A 17531-nucleotide genomic window follows, 5' to 3' on the forward strand; every position below is an offset into this window, starting at 1 on the left:
ATGCCAATCGTAAATGTTGATCAACACTAATTTAGCAATCATGAAACGGAATCATTTTGGATAATATTGTCTAATTTCCTTTCATATCCAACTTTAAAACAGGTGTACAATCTACGGCGCTGGGCGGCTTTCGGAGAGAGAAGTGAAAAAGCTTACGGCACCTGGGATTCCCAGGCGGTCTTCCATCCAGGTACTAACCAGGCCCTGCTCTGCTTAGCTTCCGAGATCAGACGAGATCGGGCGGAACCAGAGAGGTATGGCCGTAAGCTGCTTTTCATCTTTTTCCTAATCCTTTATAATGCGTCAATGAATTATGACACGCCTGCCGTTGGCATCTTTGTGTGGGTTAAATAAGGGTATGCAAAGAAGGCTGTGACATCCCATGCCGAAAATTGGATGGACTAGAGAAGACCCGCCCAGGAGTCCCAGCCAATCGGTGAATGGCCATTGCAGTCCCCGCCACCTCAAATGGCCTGACGATGGTATGGACGTAAGCCACCTTTCATCTTCTTCCTATTGCATCTCTTCTACAATGTGAATTTTTTTTTACAATTGTGTAGGTGTACAATCTACGGCGCTGGGCGGCTTTCAGAGAGAGAAGTGAAAAAGCTTACGGCACCTGGGATTCCCAGGCGGTCTTCCATCCAGGTACTAACCAGGCCCTGCTCTGCTTAGCTTCCGAGATCAGACGAGATCGGGCGGAACCAGAGAGGTATGGCCGTAAGCTGCTTTTCATCTTTTTCCTAATCCTTTAAAACGTGTCAAAGATAATCAGAAGTTTCTTTTTCTAAAATTGAAGCAGTTCTTAGCATTGGCAAGAGAGGTTCCTAAAGCCTGAAGGTAACTTTACTTTTCTTCACTGGCAATTCTAACATGTTGGGTTAGCACCTGTATTTCAACGGCTAAATTACAAAAAATAGTATGCCAATCGTAAATGTTGATCAACACTAATTTAGCAATCATGAAACGGAATCATTTTGGATAATATTGTCTAATTTCCTTTCATATCCAACGTTAAAACAGGTGTACAATCTACGGCGCTGGGCGGCTTTCGGAGAGAGAAGTGAAAAAGCTTACGGCACCTGGGATTCACAGGCGGTCTTCCATCCAGGTACTAACCAGGCCCTGCTCTGCTTAGCTTCCGAGATCAGACGAGATCGAGCGGAACCAGAGAGGTATGGCCGTAAGCTGCTTTTTATCTTTTTCCTAATCCTTTATAATGCGTCAATGAATTATGACACGCCTGCCGTTGGCATCTTTGTGTGGGTTAAATAAGGGTATGCAAAGAAGGCTGTGACATCCCATGCCGAAAATTGGATGGACTAGAGAAGACCCGCCCAGGAGTCCCAGCCAATCGGTGAATGGCCATTGCAGTCCCCGCCACCTCAAATGGCCTGACGATGGTATGGACGTAAGCCACCTTTCATCTTCTTCCTATTGCATCTCTTCTACAATGTGAATTTTTTTTTACAATTGTGTAGGTGTACAATCTACGGCGCTGGGCGGCTTTCAGAGAGAGAAGTGAAAAAGCTTACGGCACCTGGGATTCCCAGGCGGTCTTCCATCCAGGTACTAACCAGGCCCTGCTCTGCTTAGCTTCCGAGATCAGACGAGATCGGGCGGAACCAGAGAGGTATGGCCGTAAGCTGCTTTTCATCTTTTTCCTAATCCTTTAAAACGTGTCAAAGATAATCAGAAGTTTCTTTTTCTAAAATTGAAGCAGTTCTTAGCATTGGCAAGAGAGGTTCCTAAAGCCTGAAGGTAACTTTACTTTTCTTCACTGGCAATTCTAACATGTTGGGTTAGCACCTGTATTTCAACGGCTAAATTACAAACAATAGTATGCCAATCGTAAATGTTGATCAACACTAATTTAGCAATCATGAAACGGAATCATTTTGGATAATATTGTCTAATTTCCTTTCATATCCAACTTTAAAACAGGTGTACAATCTACGGCGCTGGGCGGCTTTCGGAGAGAGAAGTGAAAAAGCTTACGGCACCTGGGATTCCCAGGCGGTCTTCCATCCAGGTACTAACCAGGCCCTGCTCTGCTTAGCTTCCGAGATCAGACGAGATCGGGCGGAACCAGAGAGGTATGGCCGTAAGCTGCTTTTCATCTTTTTCCTAATCCTTTATAATGCGTCAATGAATTATGACACGCCTGCCGTTGGCATCTTTGTGTGGGTTAAATAAGGGTATGCAAAGAAGGCTGTGACATCCCATGCCGAAAATTGGATGGACTAGAGAAGACCCGCCCAGGAGTCCCAGCCAATCGGTGAATGGCCATTGCAGTCCCCGCCACCTCAAATGGCCTGACGATGGTATGGACGTAAGCCACCTTTCATCTTCTTCCTATTGCATCTCTTCTACAATGTGAAATTTTTTTTACAATTGTGTAGGTGTACAATCTACGGCGCTGGGCGGCTTTCAGAGAGAGAAGTGAAAAAGCTTACGGCACCTGGGATTCCCAGGCGGTCTTCCATCCAGGTACTAACCAGGCCCTGCTCTGCTTAGCTTCCGAGATCAGACGAGATCGGGCGGAACCAGAGAGGTATGGCCGTAAGCTGCTTTTCATCTTTTTCCTAATCCTTTAAAACGTGTCAAAGATAATCAGAAGTTTCTTTTTCTAAAATTGAAGCAGTTCTTAGCATTGGCAAGAGAGGTTCCTAAAGCCTGAAGGTAACTTTACTTTTCTTCACTGGCAATTCTAACATGTTGGGTTAGCACCTGTATTTCAACGGCTAAATTACAAACAATAGTATGCCAATCGTAAATGTTGATCAACACTAATTTAGCAATCATGAAACGGAATCATTTTGGATAATATTGTCTAATTTCCTTTCATATCCAACGTTAAAACAGGTATACAATCTGCGGCGCTCGGCGGCTTTCGGAGAGAGAAGTGAAAAAGCTTACGGCACCTGGGATTCCCAGGCGGTCTTCCATCCAGGTACTAACCAGGCCCTGCTCTGCTTAGCTTCCGAGATCAGACGAGATCGGGCGGAACCAGAGAGGTATGGCCGTAAGTTGCTTTTTATCTTTTTCCTAATCCTTTATAATGCGTCAATGAATTATGACACGCCTGCCGTTGGCATCTTTGTGTGGGTTAAATAAGGGTATGCAAAGAAGGCTGTGACATCCCATGCCGAAAATTGGATGGACTAGAGAAGACCCGCCCAGGGGTCCCAGCCAATCGGTGAATGGCCATTGCAGTCCCCGCCACCTCAAATGGCCTGACGATGGTATGGACGTAAGCCACCTTTCATCTTCTTCCTATTGCATCTCTTCTACAATGTGAATTTTTTTTTTACAATTGTGTAGGTGTACAATCTACGGCGCTGGGCGGCTTTCAGAGAGAGAAGTGAAAAAGCTTACGGCACCTGGGATTCCCAGGCGGTCTTCCATCCAGGTACTAACCAGGCCCTGCTCTGCTTAGCTTCCGAGATCAGACGAGATCGGGCGGAACCAGAGAGGTATGGCCGTAAGCTGCTTTTCATCTTTTTCCTAATCCTTTAAAACGTGTCAAAGATAATCAGAAGTTTCTTTTTCTAAAATTGAAGCAGTTCTTAGCATTGGCAAGAGAGGTTCCTAAAGCCTGAAGGTAACTTTACTTTTCTTCACTGGCAATTCTAACATGTTGGGTTAGCACCTGTATTTCAACGGCTAAATTACAAAAAATAGTATGCCAATCGTAAATGTTGATCAACACTAATTTAGCAATCATGAAACGGAATCATTTTGGATAATATTGTCTAATTTCCTTTCATATCCAACGTTAAAACAGGTGTACAATCTACGGCGCTGGGCGGCTTTCGGAGAGAGAAGTGAAAAAGCTTACGGCACCTGGGATTCCCAGGCGGTCTTCCATCCAGGTACTAACCAGGCCCTGCTCTGCTTAGCTTCCGAGATCAGACGAGATCGGGCGGAACCAGAGAGGTATGGCCGTAAGCTGCTTTTCATCTTTTTCCTAATCCTTTATAATGCGTGAATGAATTATGACACGCCTGCCGTTGGCATCTTTGTGTGGGTTAAATAAGGGTATGCAAAGAAGGCTGTGACATCCCATGCCGAAAATTGGATGGACTAGAGAAGACCCGCCCAGGAGTCCCAGCCAATCGGTGAATGGCCATTGCAGTCCCCGCCACCTCAAATGGCCTGACGATGGTATGGACGTAAGCCACCTTTCATCTTCTTCCTATTGCATCTCTTCTACAATGTGAATTTTTTTTTACAATTGTGTAGGTGTACAATCTACGGCGCTGGGCGGCTTTCAGAGAGAGAAGTGAAAAAGCTTACGGCACCTGGGATTCCCAGGCGGTCTTCCATCCAGGTACTAACCAGGCCCTGCTCTGCTTAGCTTCCGAGATCAGACGAGATCGGGCGGAACCAGAGAGGTATGGCCGTAAGCTGCTTTTCATCTTTTTCCTAATCCTTTAAAACGTGTCAAAGATAATCAGAAGTTTCTTTTTCTAAAATTGAAGCAGTTCTTAGCATTGGCAAGAGAGGTTCCTAAAGCCTGAAGGTAACTTTACTTTTCTTCACTGGCAATTCTAACATGTTGGGTTAGCACCTGTATTTCAACGGCTAAATTACAAACAATAGTATGCCAATCGTAAATGTTGATCAACACTAATTTAGCAATCATGAAACGGAATCATTTTGGATAATATTGTCTAATTTCCTTTCATATCCAACTTTAAAACAGGTGTACAATCTACGGCGCTGGGCGGCTTTCGGAGAGAGAAGTGAAAAAGCTTACGGCACCTGGGATTCCCAGGCGGTCTTCCATCCAGGTACTAACCAGGCCCTGCTCTGCTTAGCTTCCGAGATCAGACGAGATCGGGCGGAACCAGAGAGGTATGGCCGTAAGCTGCTTTTCATCTTTTTCCTAATCCTTTATAATGCGTCAATGAATTATGACACGCCTGCCGTTGGCATCTTTGTGTGGGTTAAATAAGGGTATGCAAAGAAGGCTGTGACATCCCATGCCGAAAATTGGATGGACTAGAGAAGACCCGCCCAGGAGTCCCAGCCAATCGGTGAATGGCCATTGCAGTCCCCGCCACCTCAAATGGCCTGACGATGGTATGGACGTAAGCCACCTTTCATCTTCTTCCTATTGCATCTCTTCTACAATGTGAATTTTTTTTTACAATTGTGTAGGTGTACAATCTACGGCGCTGGGCGGCTTTCAGAGAGAGAAGTGAAAAAGCTTACGGCACCTGGGATTCCCAGGCGGTCTTCCATCCAGGTACTAACCAGGCCCTGCTCTGCTTAGCTTCCGAGATCAGACGAGATCGGGCGGAACCAGAGAGGTATGGCCGTAAGCTGCTTTTCATCTTTTTCCTAATCCTTTAAAACGTGTCAAAGATAATCAGAAGTTTCTTTTTCTAAAATTGAAGCAGTTCTTAGCATTGGCAAGAGAGGTTCCTAAAGCCTGAAGGTAACTTTACTTTTCTTCACTGGCAATTCTAACATGTTGGGTTAGCACCTGTATTTCAACGGCTAAATTACAAAAAATAGTATGCCAATCGTAAATGTTGATCAACACTAATTTAGCAATCATGAAACGGAATCATTTTGGATAATATTGTCTAATTTCCTTTCATATCCAACGTTAAAACAGGTGTACAATCTACGGCGCTGGGCGGCTTTCGGAGAGAGAAGTGAAAAAGCTTACGGCACCTGGGATTCACAGGCGGTCTTCCATCCAGGTACTAACCAGGCCCTGCTCTGCTTAGCTTCCGAGATCAGACGAGATCGAGCGGAACCAGAGAGGTATGGCCGTAAGCTGCTTTTTATCTTTTTCCTAATCCTTTATAATGCGTCAATGAATTATGACACGCCTGCCGTTGGCATCTTTGTGTGGGTTAAATAAGGGTATGCAAAGAAGGCTGTGACATCCCATGCCGAAAATTGGATGGACTAGAGAAGACCCGCCCAGGAGTCCCAGCCAATCGGTGAATGGCCATTGCAGTCCCCGCCACCTCAAATGGCCTGACGATGGTATGGACGTAAGCCACCTTTCATCTTCTTCCTATTGCATCTCTTCTACAATGTGAATTTTTTTTTACAATTGTGTAGGTGTACAATCTACGGCGCTGGGCGGCTTTCAGAGAGAGAAGTGAAAAAGCTTACGGCACCTGGGATTCCCAGGCGGTCTTCCATCCAGGTACTAACCAGGCCCTGCTCTGCTTAGCTTCCGAGATCAGACGAGATCGGGCGGAACCAGAGAGGTATGGCCGTAAGCTGCTTTTCATCTTTTTCCTAATCCTTTAAAACGTGTCAAAGATAATCAGAAGTTTCTTTTTCTAAAATTGAAGCAGTTCTTAGCATTGGCAAGAGAGGTTCCTAAAGCCTGAAGGTAACTTTACTTTTCTTCACTGGCAATTCTAACATGTTGGGTTAGCACCTGTATTTCAACGGCTAAATTACAAACAATAGTATGCCAATCGTAAATGTTGATCAACACTAATTTAGCAATCATGAAACGGAATCATTTTGGATAATATTGTCTAATTTCCTTTCATATCCAACTTTAAAACAGGTGTACAATCTACGGCGCTGGGCGGCTTTCGGAGAGAGAAGTGAAAAAGCTTACGGCACCTGGGATTCCCAGGCGGTCTTCCATCCAGGTACTAACCAGGCCCTGCTCTGCTTAGCTTCCGAGATCAGACGAGATCGGGCGGAACCAGAGAGGTATGGCCGTAAGCTGCTTTTCATCTTTTTCCTAATCCTTTATAATGCGTCAATGAATTATGACACGCCTGCCGTTGGCATCTTTGTGTGGGTTAAATAAGGGTATGCAAAGAAGGCTGTGACATCCCATGCCGAAAATTGGATGGACTAGAGAAGACCCGCCCAGGAGTCCCAGCCAATCGGTGAATGGCCATTGCAGTCCCCGCCACCTCAAATGGCCTGACGATGGTATGGACGTAAGCCACCTTTCATCTTCTTCCTATTGCATCTCTTCTACAATGTGAATTTTTTTTTACAATTGTGTAGGTGTACAATCTACGGCGCTGGGCGGCTTTCAGAGAGAGAAGTGAAAAAGCTTACGGCACCTGGGATTCCCAGGCGGTCTTCCATCCAGGTACTAACCAGGCCCTGCTCTGCTTAGCTTCCGAGATCAGACGAGATCGGGCGGAACCAGAGAGGTATGGCCGTAAGCTGCTTTTCATCTTTTTCCTAATCCTTTAAAACGTGTCAAAGATAATCAGAAGTTTCTTTTTCTAAAATTGAAGCAGTTCTTAGCATTGGCAAGAGAGGTTCCTAAAGCCTGAAGGTAACTTTACTTTTCTTCACTGGCAATTCTAACATGTTGGGTTAGCACCTGTATTTCAACGGCTAAATTACAAAAAATAGTATGCCAATCGTAAATGTTGATCAACACTAATTTAGCAATCATGAAACGGAATCATTTTGGATAATATTGTCTAATTTCCTTTCATATCCAACGTTAAAACAGGTGTACAATCTACGGCGCTGGGCGGCTTTCGGAGAGAGAAGTGAAAAAGCTTACGGCACCTGGGATTCACAGGCGGTCTTCCATCCAGGTACTAACCAGGCCCTGCTCTGCTTAGCTTCCGAGATCAGACGAGATCGAGCGGAACCAGAGAGGTATGGCCGTAAGCTGCTTTTTATCTTTTTCCTAATCCTTTATAATGCGTCAATGAATTATGACACGCCTGCCGTTGGCATCTTTGTGTGGGTTAAATAAGGGTATGCAAAGAAGGCTGTGACATCCCATGCCGAAAATTGGATGGACTAGAGAAGACCCGCCCAGGAGTCCCAGCCAATCGGTGAATGGCCATTGCAGTCCCCGCCACCTCAAATGGCCTGACGATGGTATGGACGTAAGCCACCTTTCATCTTCTTCCTATTGCATCTCTTCTACAATGTGAATTTTTTTTTACAATTGTGTAGGTGTACAATCTACGGCGCTGGGCGGCTTTCAGAGAGAGAAGTGAAAAAGCTTACGGCACCTGGGATTCCCAGGCGGTCTTCCATCCAGGTACTAACCAGGCCCTGCTCTGCTTAGCTTCCGAGATCAGACGAGATCGGGCGGAACCAGAGAGGTATGGCCGTAAGCTGCTTTTCATCTTTTTCCTAATCCTTTAAAACGTGTCAAAGATAATCAGAAGTTTCTTTTTCTAAAATTGAAGCAGTTCTTAGCATTGGCAAGAGAGGTTCCTAAAGCCTGAAGGTAACTTTACTTTTCTTCACTGGCAATTCTAACATGTTGGGTTAGCACCTGTATTTCAACGGCTAAATTACAAACAATAGTATGCCAATCGTAAATGTTGATCAACACTAATTTAGCAATCATGAAACGGAATCATTTTGGATAATATTGTCTAATTTCCTTTCATATCCAACTTTAAAACAGGTGTACAATCTACGGCGCTGGGCGGCTTTCGGAGAGAGAAGTGAAAAAGCTTACGGCACCTGGGATTCCCAGGCGGTCTTCCATCCAGGTACTAACCAGGCCCTGCTCTGCTTAGCTTCCGAGATCAGACGAGATCGGGCGGAACCAGAGAGGTATGGCCGTAAGCTGCTTTTCATCTTTTTCCTAATCCTTTATAATGCGTGAATGAATTATGACACGCCTGCCGTTGGCATCTTTGTGTGGGTTAAATAAGGGTATGCAAAGAAGGCTGTGACATCCCATGCCGAAAATTGGATGGACTAGAGAAGACCCGCCCAGGAGTCCCAGCCAATCGGTGAATGGCCATTGCAGTCCCCGCCACCTCAAATGGCCTGACGATGGTATGGACGTAAGCCACCTTTCATCTTCTTCCTATTGCATCTCTTCTACAATGTGAATTTTTTTTTTACAATTGTGTAGGTGTACAATCTACGGCGCTGGGCGGCTTTCAGGGAGAGAAGTGAAAAAGCTTACGGCACCTGGGATTCCCAGGCGGTCTTCCATCCAGGTACTAACCAGGCCCTGCTCTGCTTAGCTTCCGAGATCAGACGAGATCGGGCGGAACCAGAGAGGTATGGCCGTAAGCTGCTTTTCATCTTTTTCCTAATCCTTTAAAACGTGTCAAAGATAATCAGAAGTTTCTTTTTCTAAAATTGAAGCAGTTCTTAGCATTGGCAAGAGAGGTTCCTAAAGCCTGAAGGTAACTTTACTTTTCTTCACTGGCAATTCTAACATGTTGGGTTAGCACCTGTATTTCAACGGCTAAATTACAAAAAATAGTATGCCAATCGTAAATGTTGATCAACACTAATTTAGCAATCATGAAACGGAATCATTTTGGATAATATTGTCTAATTTCCTTTCATATCCAACGTTAAAACAGGTGTACAATCTACGGCGCTGGGCGGCTTTCGGAGAGAGAAGTGAAAAAGCTTACGGCACCTGGGATTCACAGGCGGTCTTCCATCCAGGTACTAACCAGGCCCTGCTCTGCTTAGCTTCCGAGATCAGACGAGATCGAGCGGAACCAGAGAGGTATGGCCGTAAGCTGCTTTTTATCTTTTTCCTAATCCTTTATAATGCGTCAATGAATTATGACACGCCTGCCGTTGGCATCTTTGTGTGGGTTAAATAAGGGTATGCAAAGAAGGCTGTGACATCCCATGCCGAAAATTGGATGGACTAGAGAAGACCCGCCCAGGGGTCCCAGCCAATCGGTGAATGGCCATTGCAGTCCCCGCCACCTCAAATGGCCTGACGATGGTACGGACGTAAGCCACCTTTCATCTTCTTCCTATTGCATCTCTTCTACAATGTGATAAACTTTTTACAATTGTGTAGGTGTACAAGCTACGGCGCTGGGCGGCTTTCAGAGAGAGAAGTGAAAAAGCTTACGGCACCTGGGATTCCCAGGCGGTCTTCCATCCAGGTACTAACCAGGCCCTGCTCTGCTTAGCTCCCGAGATCAGACGAGATCGGGCGGAACCAGAGAGGTATGGCCGTAAGCTGCTTTTCATCTTTTTCCTAATCCTTTAAAACGTGTCAAAGATAATCAGAAGTTTCTTTTTCTAAAATTGAAGCAGTTCTTAGCATTGGCAAGAGAGGTTCCTAAAGCCTGAAGGTAACTTTACTTTTCTTCACTGGCAATTCTAACATGTTGGGTTAGCACCTGTATTTCAACGGCTAAATTACAAACAATAGTATGCCAATCGTAAATGTTGATCAACACTAATTTAGCAATCATGAAACGGAATCATTTTGGATAATATTGTCTAATTTCCTTTCATATCCAACGTTAAAACAACACTAAACATGGATCTCTTCAACAATGTGATATTCTTTTTGTAATTTGTAGGTGTACAATCTGCGGCGCTCGGCGGCTTTCGGAGAGAGAAGTGAAAAAGCTTACGGCACCTGGGATTCCCAGGCGGTCTTCCATCCAGGTACTAACCAGGCCCTGCTCTGCTTAGCTTCCGAGATCAGACGAGATCGGGCGGAACCAGAGAGGTATGGCCGTAAGCTGCTTTTCATCTTTTTCCTAATCCTTTATAATGCGTCAATGAATTATGACACGCCTGCCGTTGGCATCTTTGTGTGGGTTAAATAAGGGTATGCAAAGAAGGCTGTGACATCCCATGCCGAAAATTGGATGGACTAGAGAAGACCCGCCCAGGAGTCCCAGCCAATCGGTGAATGGCCATTGCAGTCCCCGCCACCTCAAATGGCCTGACGATGGTATGGACGTAAGCCACCTTTCATCTTCTTCCTATTGCATCTCTTCTACAATGTGAATTTTTTTTTACAATTGTGTAGGTGTACAATCTACGGCGCTGGGCGGCTTTCAGAGAGAGAAGTGAAAAAGCTTACGGCACCTGGGATTCCCAGGCGGTCTTCCATCCAGGTACTAACCAGGCCCTGCTCTGCTTAGCTTCCGAGATCAGACGAGATCGGGCGGAACCAGAGAGGTATGGCCGTAAGCTGCTTTTCATCTTTTTCCTAATCCTTTAAAACGTGTCAAAGATAATCAGAAGTTTCTTTTTCTAAAATTGAAGCAGTTCTTAGCATTGGCAAGAGAGGTTCCTAAAGCCTGAAGGTAACTTTACTTTTCTTCACTGGCAATTCTAACATGTTGGGTTAGCACCTGTATTTCAACGGCTAAATTACAAACAATAGTATGCCAATCGTAAATGTTGATCAACACTATATTAGCAATCATGAAACGGAATCATTTTGGATAATATTGTCTAATTTCCTTTCATATCCAACTTTAAAACAGGTGTACAATCTACGGCGCTGGGCGGCTTTCGGAGAGAGAAGTGAAAAAGCTTACGGCACCTGGGATTCCCAGGCGGTCTTCCATCCAGGTACTAACCAGGCCCTGCTCTGCTTAGCTTCCGAGATCAGACGAGATCGGGCGGAACCAGAGAGGTATGGCCGTAAGCTGCTTTTCATCTTTTTCCTAATCCTTTATAATGCGTGAATGAATTATGACACGCCTGCCGTTGGCATCTTTGTGTGGGTTAAATAAGGGTATGCAAAGAAGGCTGTGACATCCCATGCCGAAAATTGGATGGACTAGAGAAGACCCGCCCAGGAGTCCCAGCCAATCGGTGAATGGCCATTGCAGTCCCCGCCACCTCAAATGGCCTGACGATGGTATGGACGTAAGCCACCTTTCATCTTCTTCCTATTGCATCTCTTCTACAATGTGAATTTTTTTTTACAATTGTGTAGGTGTACAATCTACGGCGCTGGGCGGCTTTCAGAGAGAGAAGTGAAAAAGCTTACGGCACCTGGGATTCCCAGGCGGTCTTCCATCCAGGTACTAACCAGGCCCTGCTCTGCTTAGCTTCCGAGATCAGACGAGATCGGGCGGAACCAGAGAGGTATGGCCGTAAGCTGCTTTTCATCTTTTTCCTAATCCTTTAAAACGTGTCAAAGATAATCAGAAGTTTCTTTTTCTAAAATTGAAGCAGTTCTTAGCATTGGCAAGAGAGGTTCCTAAAGCCTGAAGGTAACTTTACTTTTCTTCACTGGCAATTCTAACATGTTGGGTTAGCACCTGTATTTCAACGGCTAAATTACAAACAATAGTATGCCAATCGTAAATGTTGATCAACACTAATTTAGCAATCATGAAACGGAATCATTTTGGATAATATTGTCTAATTTCCTTTCATATCCAACTTTAAAACAGGTGTACAATCTACGGCGCTGGGCGGCTTTCGGAGAGAGAAGTGAAAAAGCTTACGGCACCTGGGATTCCCAGGCGGTCTTCCATCCAGGTACTAACCAGGCCCTGCTCTGCTTAGCTTCCGAGATCAGACGAGATCGGGCGGAACCAGAGAGGTATGGCCGTAAGCTGCTTTTCATCTTTTTCCTAATCCTTTATAATGCGTCAATGAATTATGACACGCCTGCCGTTGGCATCTTTGTGTGGGTTAAATAAGGGTATGCAAAGAAGGCTGTGACATCCCATGCCGAAAATTGGATGGACTAGAGAAGACCCGCCCAGGAGTCCCAGCCAATCGGTGAATGGCCATTGCAGTCCCCGCCACCTCAAATGGCCTGACGATGGTATGGACGTAAGCCACCTTTCATCTTCTTCCTATTGCATCTCTTCTACAATGTGAATTTTTTTTTACAATTGTGTAGGTGTACAATCTACGGCGCTGGGCGGCTTTCAGAGAGAGAAGTGAAAAAGCTTACGGCACCTGGGATTCCCAGGCGGTCTTCCATCCAGGTACTAACCAGGCCCTGCTCTGCTTAGCTTCCGAGATCAGACGAGATCGGGCGGAACCAGAGAGGTATGGCCGTAAGCTGCTTTTCATCTTTTTCCTAATCCTTTAAAACGTGTCAAAGATAATCAGAAGTTTCTTTTTCTAAAATTGAAGCAGTTCTTAGCATTGGCAAGAGAGGTTCCTAAAGCCTGAAGGTAACTTTACTTTTCTTCACTGGCAATTCTAACATGTTGGGTTAGCACCTGTATTTCAACGGCTAAATTACAAACAATAGTATGCCAATCGTAAATGTTGATCAACACTAATTTAGCAATCATGAAACGGAATCATTTTGGATAATATTGTCTAATTTCCTTTCATATCCAACGTTAAAACAGGTGTACAATCTACGGCGCTGGGCGGCTTTCGGAGAGAGAAGTGAAAAAGCTTACGGCACCTGGGATTCCCAGGCGGTCTTCCATCCAGGTACTAACCAGGCCCTGCTCTGCTTAGCTTCCGAGATCAGACGAGATCGGGCGGAACCAGAGAGGTATGGCCGTAAGCTGCTTTTCATCTTTTTCCTAATCCTTTATAATGCGTGAATGAATTATGACACGCCTGCCGTTGGCATCTTTGTGTGGGTTAAATAAGGGTATGCAAAGAAGGCTGTGACATCCCATGCCGAAAATTGGATGGACTAGAGAAGACCCGCCCAGGAGTCCCAGCCAATCGGTGAATGGCCATTGCAGTCCCCGCCACCTCAAATGGCCTGACGATGGTATGGACGTAAGCCACCTTTCATCTTCTTCCTATTGCATCTCTTCTACAATGTGATAAACTTTTTACAATTGTGTAGGTGTACAAGCTACGGCGCTGGGCGGCTTTCAGAGAGAGAAGTGAAAAACCTTACGGCACCTGGGATTCCCAGGCGGTCTTCCATCCAGGTACTAACCAGGCCCTGCTCTGCTTAGCTTCCGAGATCAGACGAGATCGGGCGGAACCAGAGAGGTATGGCCGTAAGCTGCTTTTTATCTTTTTCCTAATCCTTTATAATGCGTCAAAGATAATCAGAAGAGTTTCTTTTTCTAAAATTGAAGCAGTTCTTAGGATTGGCAAGAGAGGTTTCTAAAACCTGAAGGTAACTTTACTTTTCTTCACTGGCAATTCTAACATGTTGGGTTAGCACCTGTATTTCAACGGCTAAATTACAAACAAAAGTATGCCAATTGTTAAATGTTGATCAACACTAATTTAGCAACCATGAAACGGAATCATTTTGGATAATTTTGTCTAATTGCCTTTCATATCCAACGTTAAAACAACACTAAACATGCATCTCTTCAACAATGTGATATACTTTTTGTAATTTGTAGGTGTACAATCTGCGGCGCTCGGCGGCTTTCGGTGAGAGAAGTGAAAAAGCTTACGGCACCTGGGATTCCCAGGCGGTCTTCCATCCAGGTACTAACCAGGCCCCGCTCTGCTTAGCTTCCGAGATCAGACGATATCGGGCGGAACCAGAGAGGTATGGCTGTAAGCTGCTTTTTATCTTTTTCCTAATCCTTTAAAACGTGTCAAAGATAATCAGAAGTTTCTTTTTCTAAAATTGAAGCAGTTCTTAGCATTGGCAAGAGAGGTTCCTAAAACCTGAAGGGAACTTTACTTTTCTTCACTGGTAAATCTAACATGTTTGGTTAGCACCTGTATTTCAACGGCTAAATTACAAACAATAGTATGCCAATCGTAAAATGTTGATCAACACTAATTTAGCAATCATGAAACGGAATCATTTTGGATAATATTGTCTAATTTCCTTTCATATCCAACGTTAAAACAACAATAAACATGCATCTCTTCAACAATGTGATATACTTTTTGTAATTTGTAGGTGTACAATCTGCGGCGCTCGGCGGCTTTCGGTGAGAGAAGTGAAAAAGCTTACGGCACCTGGGATTCCCAGGCGGTCTTCCATCCAGGTACTAACCAGGCCCTGCTCTGCTTAGCTTCCGAGATCAGACGAGATCGGGCGGAACCAGAGAGGTATGGCCGTAAGCTGCTTTTTATCTTTTTCCTAATCCTTTATAATGCGTCAAAAAATTATGTCACGCCTGCCGTTGGCATCTTTGTGTGGGTTAAATAAGGGTATGCAAAGAAGGCTGTGACATCCTATGGCGAAAATTGGATGGACTAGAGAAGACCCGCCCAGGAGTCCCAGCCAATCGGTGGATGGCCATTGCAGTCCCCGCCACCTCAAATGGCCTGATGATGGTATGGACGTAAGCCACCTTTCATCTTCTTCCTATTGCATCTCTTCTACAATGTGATAAACTTTTTACAATTGTGTAGGTGTACAAGCTACGGCGCTGGGCGGCTTTCAGAGAGAGAAGTGAAAAAGCTTACGGCACCTGGGATTCCCAGGCGGTCTTCCATCCAGGTACTAACCAGGCCCTGCTCTGCTTAGCTTCCGAGATCAGACGAGATCGGGCGGAACCAGAGAGGTATGGCCGTAAGCTGCTTTTTATCTTTTTCCTAATCCTTTATAATGCGTCAAAGATAATCAGAAGTTTCTTTTTCTAAAATTGAAGCAGTTCTTAGCATTGGCAAGAGAGGTTCCTAAAGCCTGAAGGTAACTTTACTTTTCTTCACTGGCAATTCTAACATGTTGGGTTAGCACCTGTATTTCAACGGCTAAATTACAAACAATAGTATGCCAATCGTAAATGTTGATCAACACTAATTTAGCAATCATGAAACGGAATCATTTTGGATAATATTGTCTAATTTCCTTTCATATCCAACGTTAAAACAACACTAAACATGGATATCTTCAACAATGTGATATTCTTTTTGTAATTTGTAGGTGTACAATCTGCGGCGCTCGGCGGCTTTCGGAGAGAGAAGTGAAAAAGCTTACGGCACCTGGGATTCCCAGGCGGTCTTCCATCCAGGTACTAACCAGGCCCTGCTCTGCTTAGCTTCCGAGATCAGACGAGATCGGGCGGAACCAGAGAGGTATGGCCGTAAGCTGCTTTTCATCTTTTTCCTAATCCTTTATAATGCGTCAATGAATTATGACACGCCTGCCGTTGGCATCTTTGTGTGGGTTAAATAAGGGTATGCAAAGAAGGCTGTGACATCCCATGCCGAAAATTGGATGGACTAGAGAAGACCCGCCCAGGAGTCCCAGCCAATCGGTGAATGGCCATTGCAGTCCCCGCCACCTCAAATGGCCTGACGATGGTATGGACGTAAGCCACCTTTCATCTTCTTCCTATTGCATCTCTTCTACAATGTGAATTTTTTTTTACAATTGTGTAGGTGTACAATCTACGGCGCTGGGCGGCTTTCAGAGAGAGAAGTGAAAAAGCTTACGGCACCTGGGATTCCCAGGCGGTCTTCCATCCAGGTACTAACCAGGCCCTGCTCTGCTTAGCTTCCGAGATCAGACGAGATCGGGCGGAACCAGAGAGGTATGGCCGTAAGCTGCTTTTCATCTTTTTCCTAATCCTTTATAATGCGTCAATGAATTATGACACGCCTGCCGTTGGCATCTTTGTGTGGGTTAAATAAGGGTATGCAAAGAAGGCTGTGACATCCCATGCCGAAAATTGGATGGACTAGAGAAGACCCGCCCAGGAGTCCCAGCCAATCGGTGAATGGCCATTGCAGTCCCCGCCACCTCAAATGGCCTGACGATGGTATGGACGTAAGCCACCTTTCATCTTCTTCCTATTGCATCTCTTCTACAATGTGAATTTTTTTTTACAATTGTGTAGGTGTACAATCTACGGCGCTGGGCGGCTTTCAGAGAGAGAAGTGAAAAAGCTTACGGCACCTGGGATTCCCAGGCGGTCTTCCATCCAGGTACTAACCAGGCCCTGCTCTGCTTAGCTTCCGAGATCAGACGAGATCGGGCGGAACCAGAGAGGTATGGCCGTAAGCTGCTTTTCATCTTTTTCCTAATCCTTTAAAACGTGTCAAAGATAATCAGAAGTTTCTTTTTCTAAAATTGAAGCAGTTCTTAGCATTGGCAAGAGAGGTTCCTAAAGCCTGAAGGTAACTTTACTTTTCTTCACTGGCAATTCTAACATGTTGGGTTAGCACCTGTATTTCAACGGCTAAATTACAAACAATAGTATGCCAATCGTAAATGTTGATCAACACTATATTAGCAATCATGAAACGGAATCATTTTGGATAATATTGTCTAATTTCCTTTCATATCCAACTTTAAAACAGGTGTACAATCTACGGCGCTGGGCGGCTTTCGGAGAGAGAAGTGAAAAAGCTTACGGCACCTGGGATTCCCAGGCGGTCTTCCATCCAGGTACTAACCAGGCCCTGCTCTGCTTAGCTTCCGAGATCAGACGAGATCGGGCGGAACCAGAGAGGTATGGCCGTAAGCTGCTTTTCATCTTTTTCCTAATCCTTTATAATGCGTGAATGAATTATGACACGCCTGCCGTTGGCATCTTTGTGTGGGTTAAATAAGGGTATGCAAAGAAGGCTGTGACATCCCATGCCGAAAATTGGATGGACTAGAGAAGACCCGCCCAGGAGTCCCAGCCAATCGGTGAATGGCCATTGCAGTCCCCGCCACCTCAAATGGCCTGACGATGGTATGGACGTAAGCCACCTTTCATCTTCTTCCTATTGCATCTCTTCTACAATGTGAATTTTTTTTTACAATTGTGTAGGTGTACAATCTACGGCGCTGGGCGGCTTTCAGAGAGAGAAGTGAAAAAGCTTACGGCACCTGGGATTCCCAGGCGGTCTTCCATCCAGGTACTAACCAGGCCCTGCTCTGCTTAGCTTCCGAGATCAGACGAGATCGGGCGGAACCAGAGAGGTATGGCCGTAAGCTGCTTTTCATCTTTTTC

The 17531-nt window shown here is 45.1% G+C and overlaps 37 non-coding genes and 1 pseudogene across 37 annotated transcripts; all 38 read right to left on the reverse strand.

The window, feature by feature from the left end:
* Window positions 1-149: 149 nt before the first annotated feature.
* LOC134112917 (5S ribosomal RNA) lies at window positions 150-268 on the reverse strand. Its single transcript, XR_009946240.1, has one exon. It is a non-coding gene; the product is annotated as a 5S ribosomal RNA (ribosomal RNA).
* Window positions 269-607: 339 nt separating this feature from the next.
* On the reverse strand, window positions 608-726 carry LOC134112928 (5S ribosomal RNA). The gene has a single exon (XR_009946251.1). It is a non-coding gene; the product is annotated as a 5S ribosomal RNA (ribosomal RNA).
* Window positions 727-1070: 344 nt separating this feature from the next.
* On the reverse strand, window positions 1071-1189 carry LOC134113074 (5S ribosomal RNA). Its single transcript, XR_009946397.1, has one exon. It is a non-coding gene; the product is annotated as a 5S ribosomal RNA (ribosomal RNA).
* Window positions 1190-1528: 339 nt separating this feature from the next.
* Window positions 1529-1647, reverse strand: LOC134112939 (5S ribosomal RNA). The gene has a single exon (XR_009946262.1). It is a non-coding gene; the product is annotated as a 5S ribosomal RNA (ribosomal RNA).
* A 344-nt stretch (window positions 1648-1991) lies between these two features.
* On the reverse strand, window positions 1992-2110 carry LOC134112950 (5S ribosomal RNA). The gene has a single exon (XR_009946273.1). It is a non-coding gene; the product is annotated as a 5S ribosomal RNA (ribosomal RNA).
* A 339-nt stretch (window positions 2111-2449) lies between these two features.
* Window positions 2450-2568, reverse strand: LOC134112961 (5S ribosomal RNA). Its single transcript, XR_009946284.1, has one exon. It is a non-coding gene; the product is annotated as a 5S ribosomal RNA (ribosomal RNA).
* A 344-nt stretch (window positions 2569-2912) lies between these two features.
* On the reverse strand, window positions 2913-3031 carry LOC134112940 (5S ribosomal RNA). Its single transcript, XR_009946263.1, has one exon. It is a non-coding gene; the product is annotated as a 5S ribosomal RNA (ribosomal RNA).
* Window positions 3032-3371: 340 nt separating this feature from the next.
* LOC134112972 (5S ribosomal RNA) lies at window positions 3372-3490 on the reverse strand. The gene has a single exon (XR_009946295.1). It is a non-coding gene; the product is annotated as a 5S ribosomal RNA (ribosomal RNA).
* A 344-nt stretch (window positions 3491-3834) lies between these two features.
* Window positions 3835-3953, reverse strand: LOC134112983 (5S ribosomal RNA). Its single transcript, XR_009946306.1, has one exon. It is a non-coding gene; the product is annotated as a 5S ribosomal RNA (ribosomal RNA).
* Window positions 3954-4292: 339 nt separating this feature from the next.
* On the reverse strand, window positions 4293-4411 carry LOC134112994 (5S ribosomal RNA). The gene has a single exon (XR_009946317.1). It is a non-coding gene; the product is annotated as a 5S ribosomal RNA (ribosomal RNA).
* A 344-nt stretch (window positions 4412-4755) lies between these two features.
* LOC134113005 (5S ribosomal RNA) lies at window positions 4756-4874 on the reverse strand. The gene has a single exon (XR_009946328.1). It is a non-coding gene; the product is annotated as a 5S ribosomal RNA (ribosomal RNA).
* Window positions 4875-5213: 339 nt separating this feature from the next.
* LOC134113016 (5S ribosomal RNA) lies at window positions 5214-5332 on the reverse strand. The gene has a single exon (XR_009946339.1). It is a non-coding gene; the product is annotated as a 5S ribosomal RNA (ribosomal RNA).
* A 344-nt stretch (window positions 5333-5676) lies between these two features.
* On the reverse strand, window positions 5677-5795 carry LOC134113075 (5S ribosomal RNA). The gene has a single exon (XR_009946398.1). It is a non-coding gene; the product is annotated as a 5S ribosomal RNA (ribosomal RNA).
* Window positions 5796-6134: 339 nt separating this feature from the next.
* Window positions 6135-6253, reverse strand: LOC134113027 (5S ribosomal RNA). Its single transcript, XR_009946350.1, has one exon. It is a non-coding gene; the product is annotated as a 5S ribosomal RNA (ribosomal RNA).
* A 344-nt stretch (window positions 6254-6597) lies between these two features.
* LOC134113039 (5S ribosomal RNA) lies at window positions 6598-6716 on the reverse strand. Its single transcript, XR_009946362.1, has one exon. It is a non-coding gene; the product is annotated as a 5S ribosomal RNA (ribosomal RNA).
* Window positions 6717-7055: 339 nt separating this feature from the next.
* On the reverse strand, window positions 7056-7174 carry LOC134113050 (5S ribosomal RNA). The gene has a single exon (XR_009946373.1). It is a non-coding gene; the product is annotated as a 5S ribosomal RNA (ribosomal RNA).
* A 344-nt stretch (window positions 7175-7518) lies between these two features.
* Window positions 7519-7637, reverse strand: LOC134113076 (5S ribosomal RNA). Its single transcript, XR_009946399.1, has one exon. It is a non-coding gene; the product is annotated as a 5S ribosomal RNA (ribosomal RNA).
* A 339-nt stretch (window positions 7638-7976) lies between these two features.
* LOC134113061 (5S ribosomal RNA) lies at window positions 7977-8095 on the reverse strand. The gene has a single exon (XR_009946384.1). It is a non-coding gene; the product is annotated as a 5S ribosomal RNA (ribosomal RNA).
* A 344-nt stretch (window positions 8096-8439) lies between these two features.
* Window positions 8440-8558, reverse strand: LOC134113072 (5S ribosomal RNA). Its single transcript, XR_009946395.1, has one exon. It is a non-coding gene; the product is annotated as a 5S ribosomal RNA (ribosomal RNA).
* A 340-nt stretch (window positions 8559-8898) lies between these two features.
* Window positions 8899-9017, reverse strand: LOC134113083 (5S ribosomal RNA). Its single transcript, XR_009946406.1, has one exon. It is a non-coding gene; the product is annotated as a 5S ribosomal RNA (ribosomal RNA).
* Window positions 9018-9361: 344 nt separating this feature from the next.
* LOC134113077 (5S ribosomal RNA) lies at window positions 9362-9480 on the reverse strand. Its single transcript, XR_009946400.1, has one exon. It is a non-coding gene; the product is annotated as a 5S ribosomal RNA (ribosomal RNA).
* Window positions 9481-9819: 339 nt separating this feature from the next.
* LOC134112941 (5S ribosomal RNA) lies at window positions 9820-9938 on the reverse strand. The gene has a single exon (XR_009946264.1). It is a non-coding gene; the product is annotated as a 5S ribosomal RNA (ribosomal RNA).
* Window positions 9939-10333: 395 nt separating this feature from the next.
* LOC134112534 (5S ribosomal RNA) lies at window positions 10334-10452 on the reverse strand. Its single transcript, XR_009945866.1, has one exon. It is a non-coding gene; the product is annotated as a 5S ribosomal RNA (ribosomal RNA).
* A 339-nt stretch (window positions 10453-10791) lies between these two features.
* Window positions 10792-10910, reverse strand: LOC134112543 (5S ribosomal RNA). The gene has a single exon (XR_009945868.1). It is a non-coding gene; the product is annotated as a 5S ribosomal RNA (ribosomal RNA).
* Window positions 10911-11254: 344 nt separating this feature from the next.
* Window positions 11255-11373, reverse strand: LOC134112547 (5S ribosomal RNA). The gene has a single exon (XR_009945870.1). It is a non-coding gene; the product is annotated as a 5S ribosomal RNA (ribosomal RNA).
* Window positions 11374-11712: 339 nt separating this feature from the next.
* LOC134112558 (5S ribosomal RNA) lies at window positions 11713-11831 on the reverse strand. Its single transcript, XR_009945881.1, has one exon. It is a non-coding gene; the product is annotated as a 5S ribosomal RNA (ribosomal RNA).
* A 344-nt stretch (window positions 11832-12175) lies between these two features.
* On the reverse strand, window positions 12176-12294 carry LOC134112569 (5S ribosomal RNA). The gene has a single exon (XR_009945892.1). It is a non-coding gene; the product is annotated as a 5S ribosomal RNA (ribosomal RNA).
* Window positions 12295-12633: 339 nt separating this feature from the next.
* Window positions 12634-12752, reverse strand: LOC134112581 (5S ribosomal RNA). Its single transcript, XR_009945904.1, has one exon. It is a non-coding gene; the product is annotated as a 5S ribosomal RNA (ribosomal RNA).
* Window positions 12753-13096: 344 nt separating this feature from the next.
* On the reverse strand, window positions 13097-13215 carry LOC134112592 (5S ribosomal RNA). The gene has a single exon (XR_009945915.1). It is a non-coding gene; the product is annotated as a 5S ribosomal RNA (ribosomal RNA).
* A 339-nt stretch (window positions 13216-13554) lies between these two features.
* Window positions 13555-13673, reverse strand: LOC134112996 (5S ribosomal RNA). The gene has a single exon (XR_009946319.1). It is a non-coding gene; the product is annotated as a 5S ribosomal RNA (ribosomal RNA).
* A 398-nt stretch (window positions 13674-14071) lies between these two features.
* On the reverse strand, window positions 14072-14190 carry LOC134112536 (5S ribosomal RNA; annotated as a pseudogene).
* Window positions 14191-14586: 396 nt separating this feature from the next.
* Window positions 14587-14705, reverse strand: LOC134112599 (5S ribosomal RNA). The gene has a single exon (XR_009945921.1). It is a non-coding gene; the product is annotated as a 5S ribosomal RNA (ribosomal RNA).
* Window positions 14706-15044: 339 nt separating this feature from the next.
* LOC134112600 (5S ribosomal RNA) lies at window positions 15045-15163 on the reverse strand. The gene has a single exon (XR_009945922.1). It is a non-coding gene; the product is annotated as a 5S ribosomal RNA (ribosomal RNA).
* A 395-nt stretch (window positions 15164-15558) lies between these two features.
* Window positions 15559-15677, reverse strand: LOC134112601 (5S ribosomal RNA). Its single transcript, XR_009945923.1, has one exon. It is a non-coding gene; the product is annotated as a 5S ribosomal RNA (ribosomal RNA).
* A 339-nt stretch (window positions 15678-16016) lies between these two features.
* LOC134112602 (5S ribosomal RNA) lies at window positions 16017-16135 on the reverse strand. Its single transcript, XR_009945924.1, has one exon. It is a non-coding gene; the product is annotated as a 5S ribosomal RNA (ribosomal RNA).
* Window positions 16136-16474: 339 nt separating this feature from the next.
* On the reverse strand, window positions 16475-16593 carry LOC134112603 (5S ribosomal RNA). Its single transcript, XR_009945925.1, has one exon. It is a non-coding gene; the product is annotated as a 5S ribosomal RNA (ribosomal RNA).
* Window positions 16594-16937: 344 nt separating this feature from the next.
* LOC134112604 (5S ribosomal RNA) lies at window positions 16938-17056 on the reverse strand. Its single transcript, XR_009945926.1, has one exon. It is a non-coding gene; the product is annotated as a 5S ribosomal RNA (ribosomal RNA).
* Window positions 17057-17395: 339 nt separating this feature from the next.
* LOC134112605 (5S ribosomal RNA) lies at window positions 17396-17514 on the reverse strand. Its single transcript, XR_009945927.1, has one exon. It is a non-coding gene; the product is annotated as a 5S ribosomal RNA (ribosomal RNA).
* Between the last annotated feature and the right edge of the window lie 17 nt (window positions 17515-17531).

The sequence above is a fragment of the Pungitius pungitius genome, unplaced genomic scaffold (assembly GCF_949316345.1).
Source record: "Pungitius pungitius unplaced genomic scaffold, fPunPun2.1 scaffold_25, whole genome shotgun sequence".
In the NCBI taxonomy this organism is placed as follows: domain Eukaryota; kingdom Metazoa; phylum Chordata; class Actinopteri; order Perciformes; family Gasterosteidae; genus Pungitius; species Pungitius pungitius.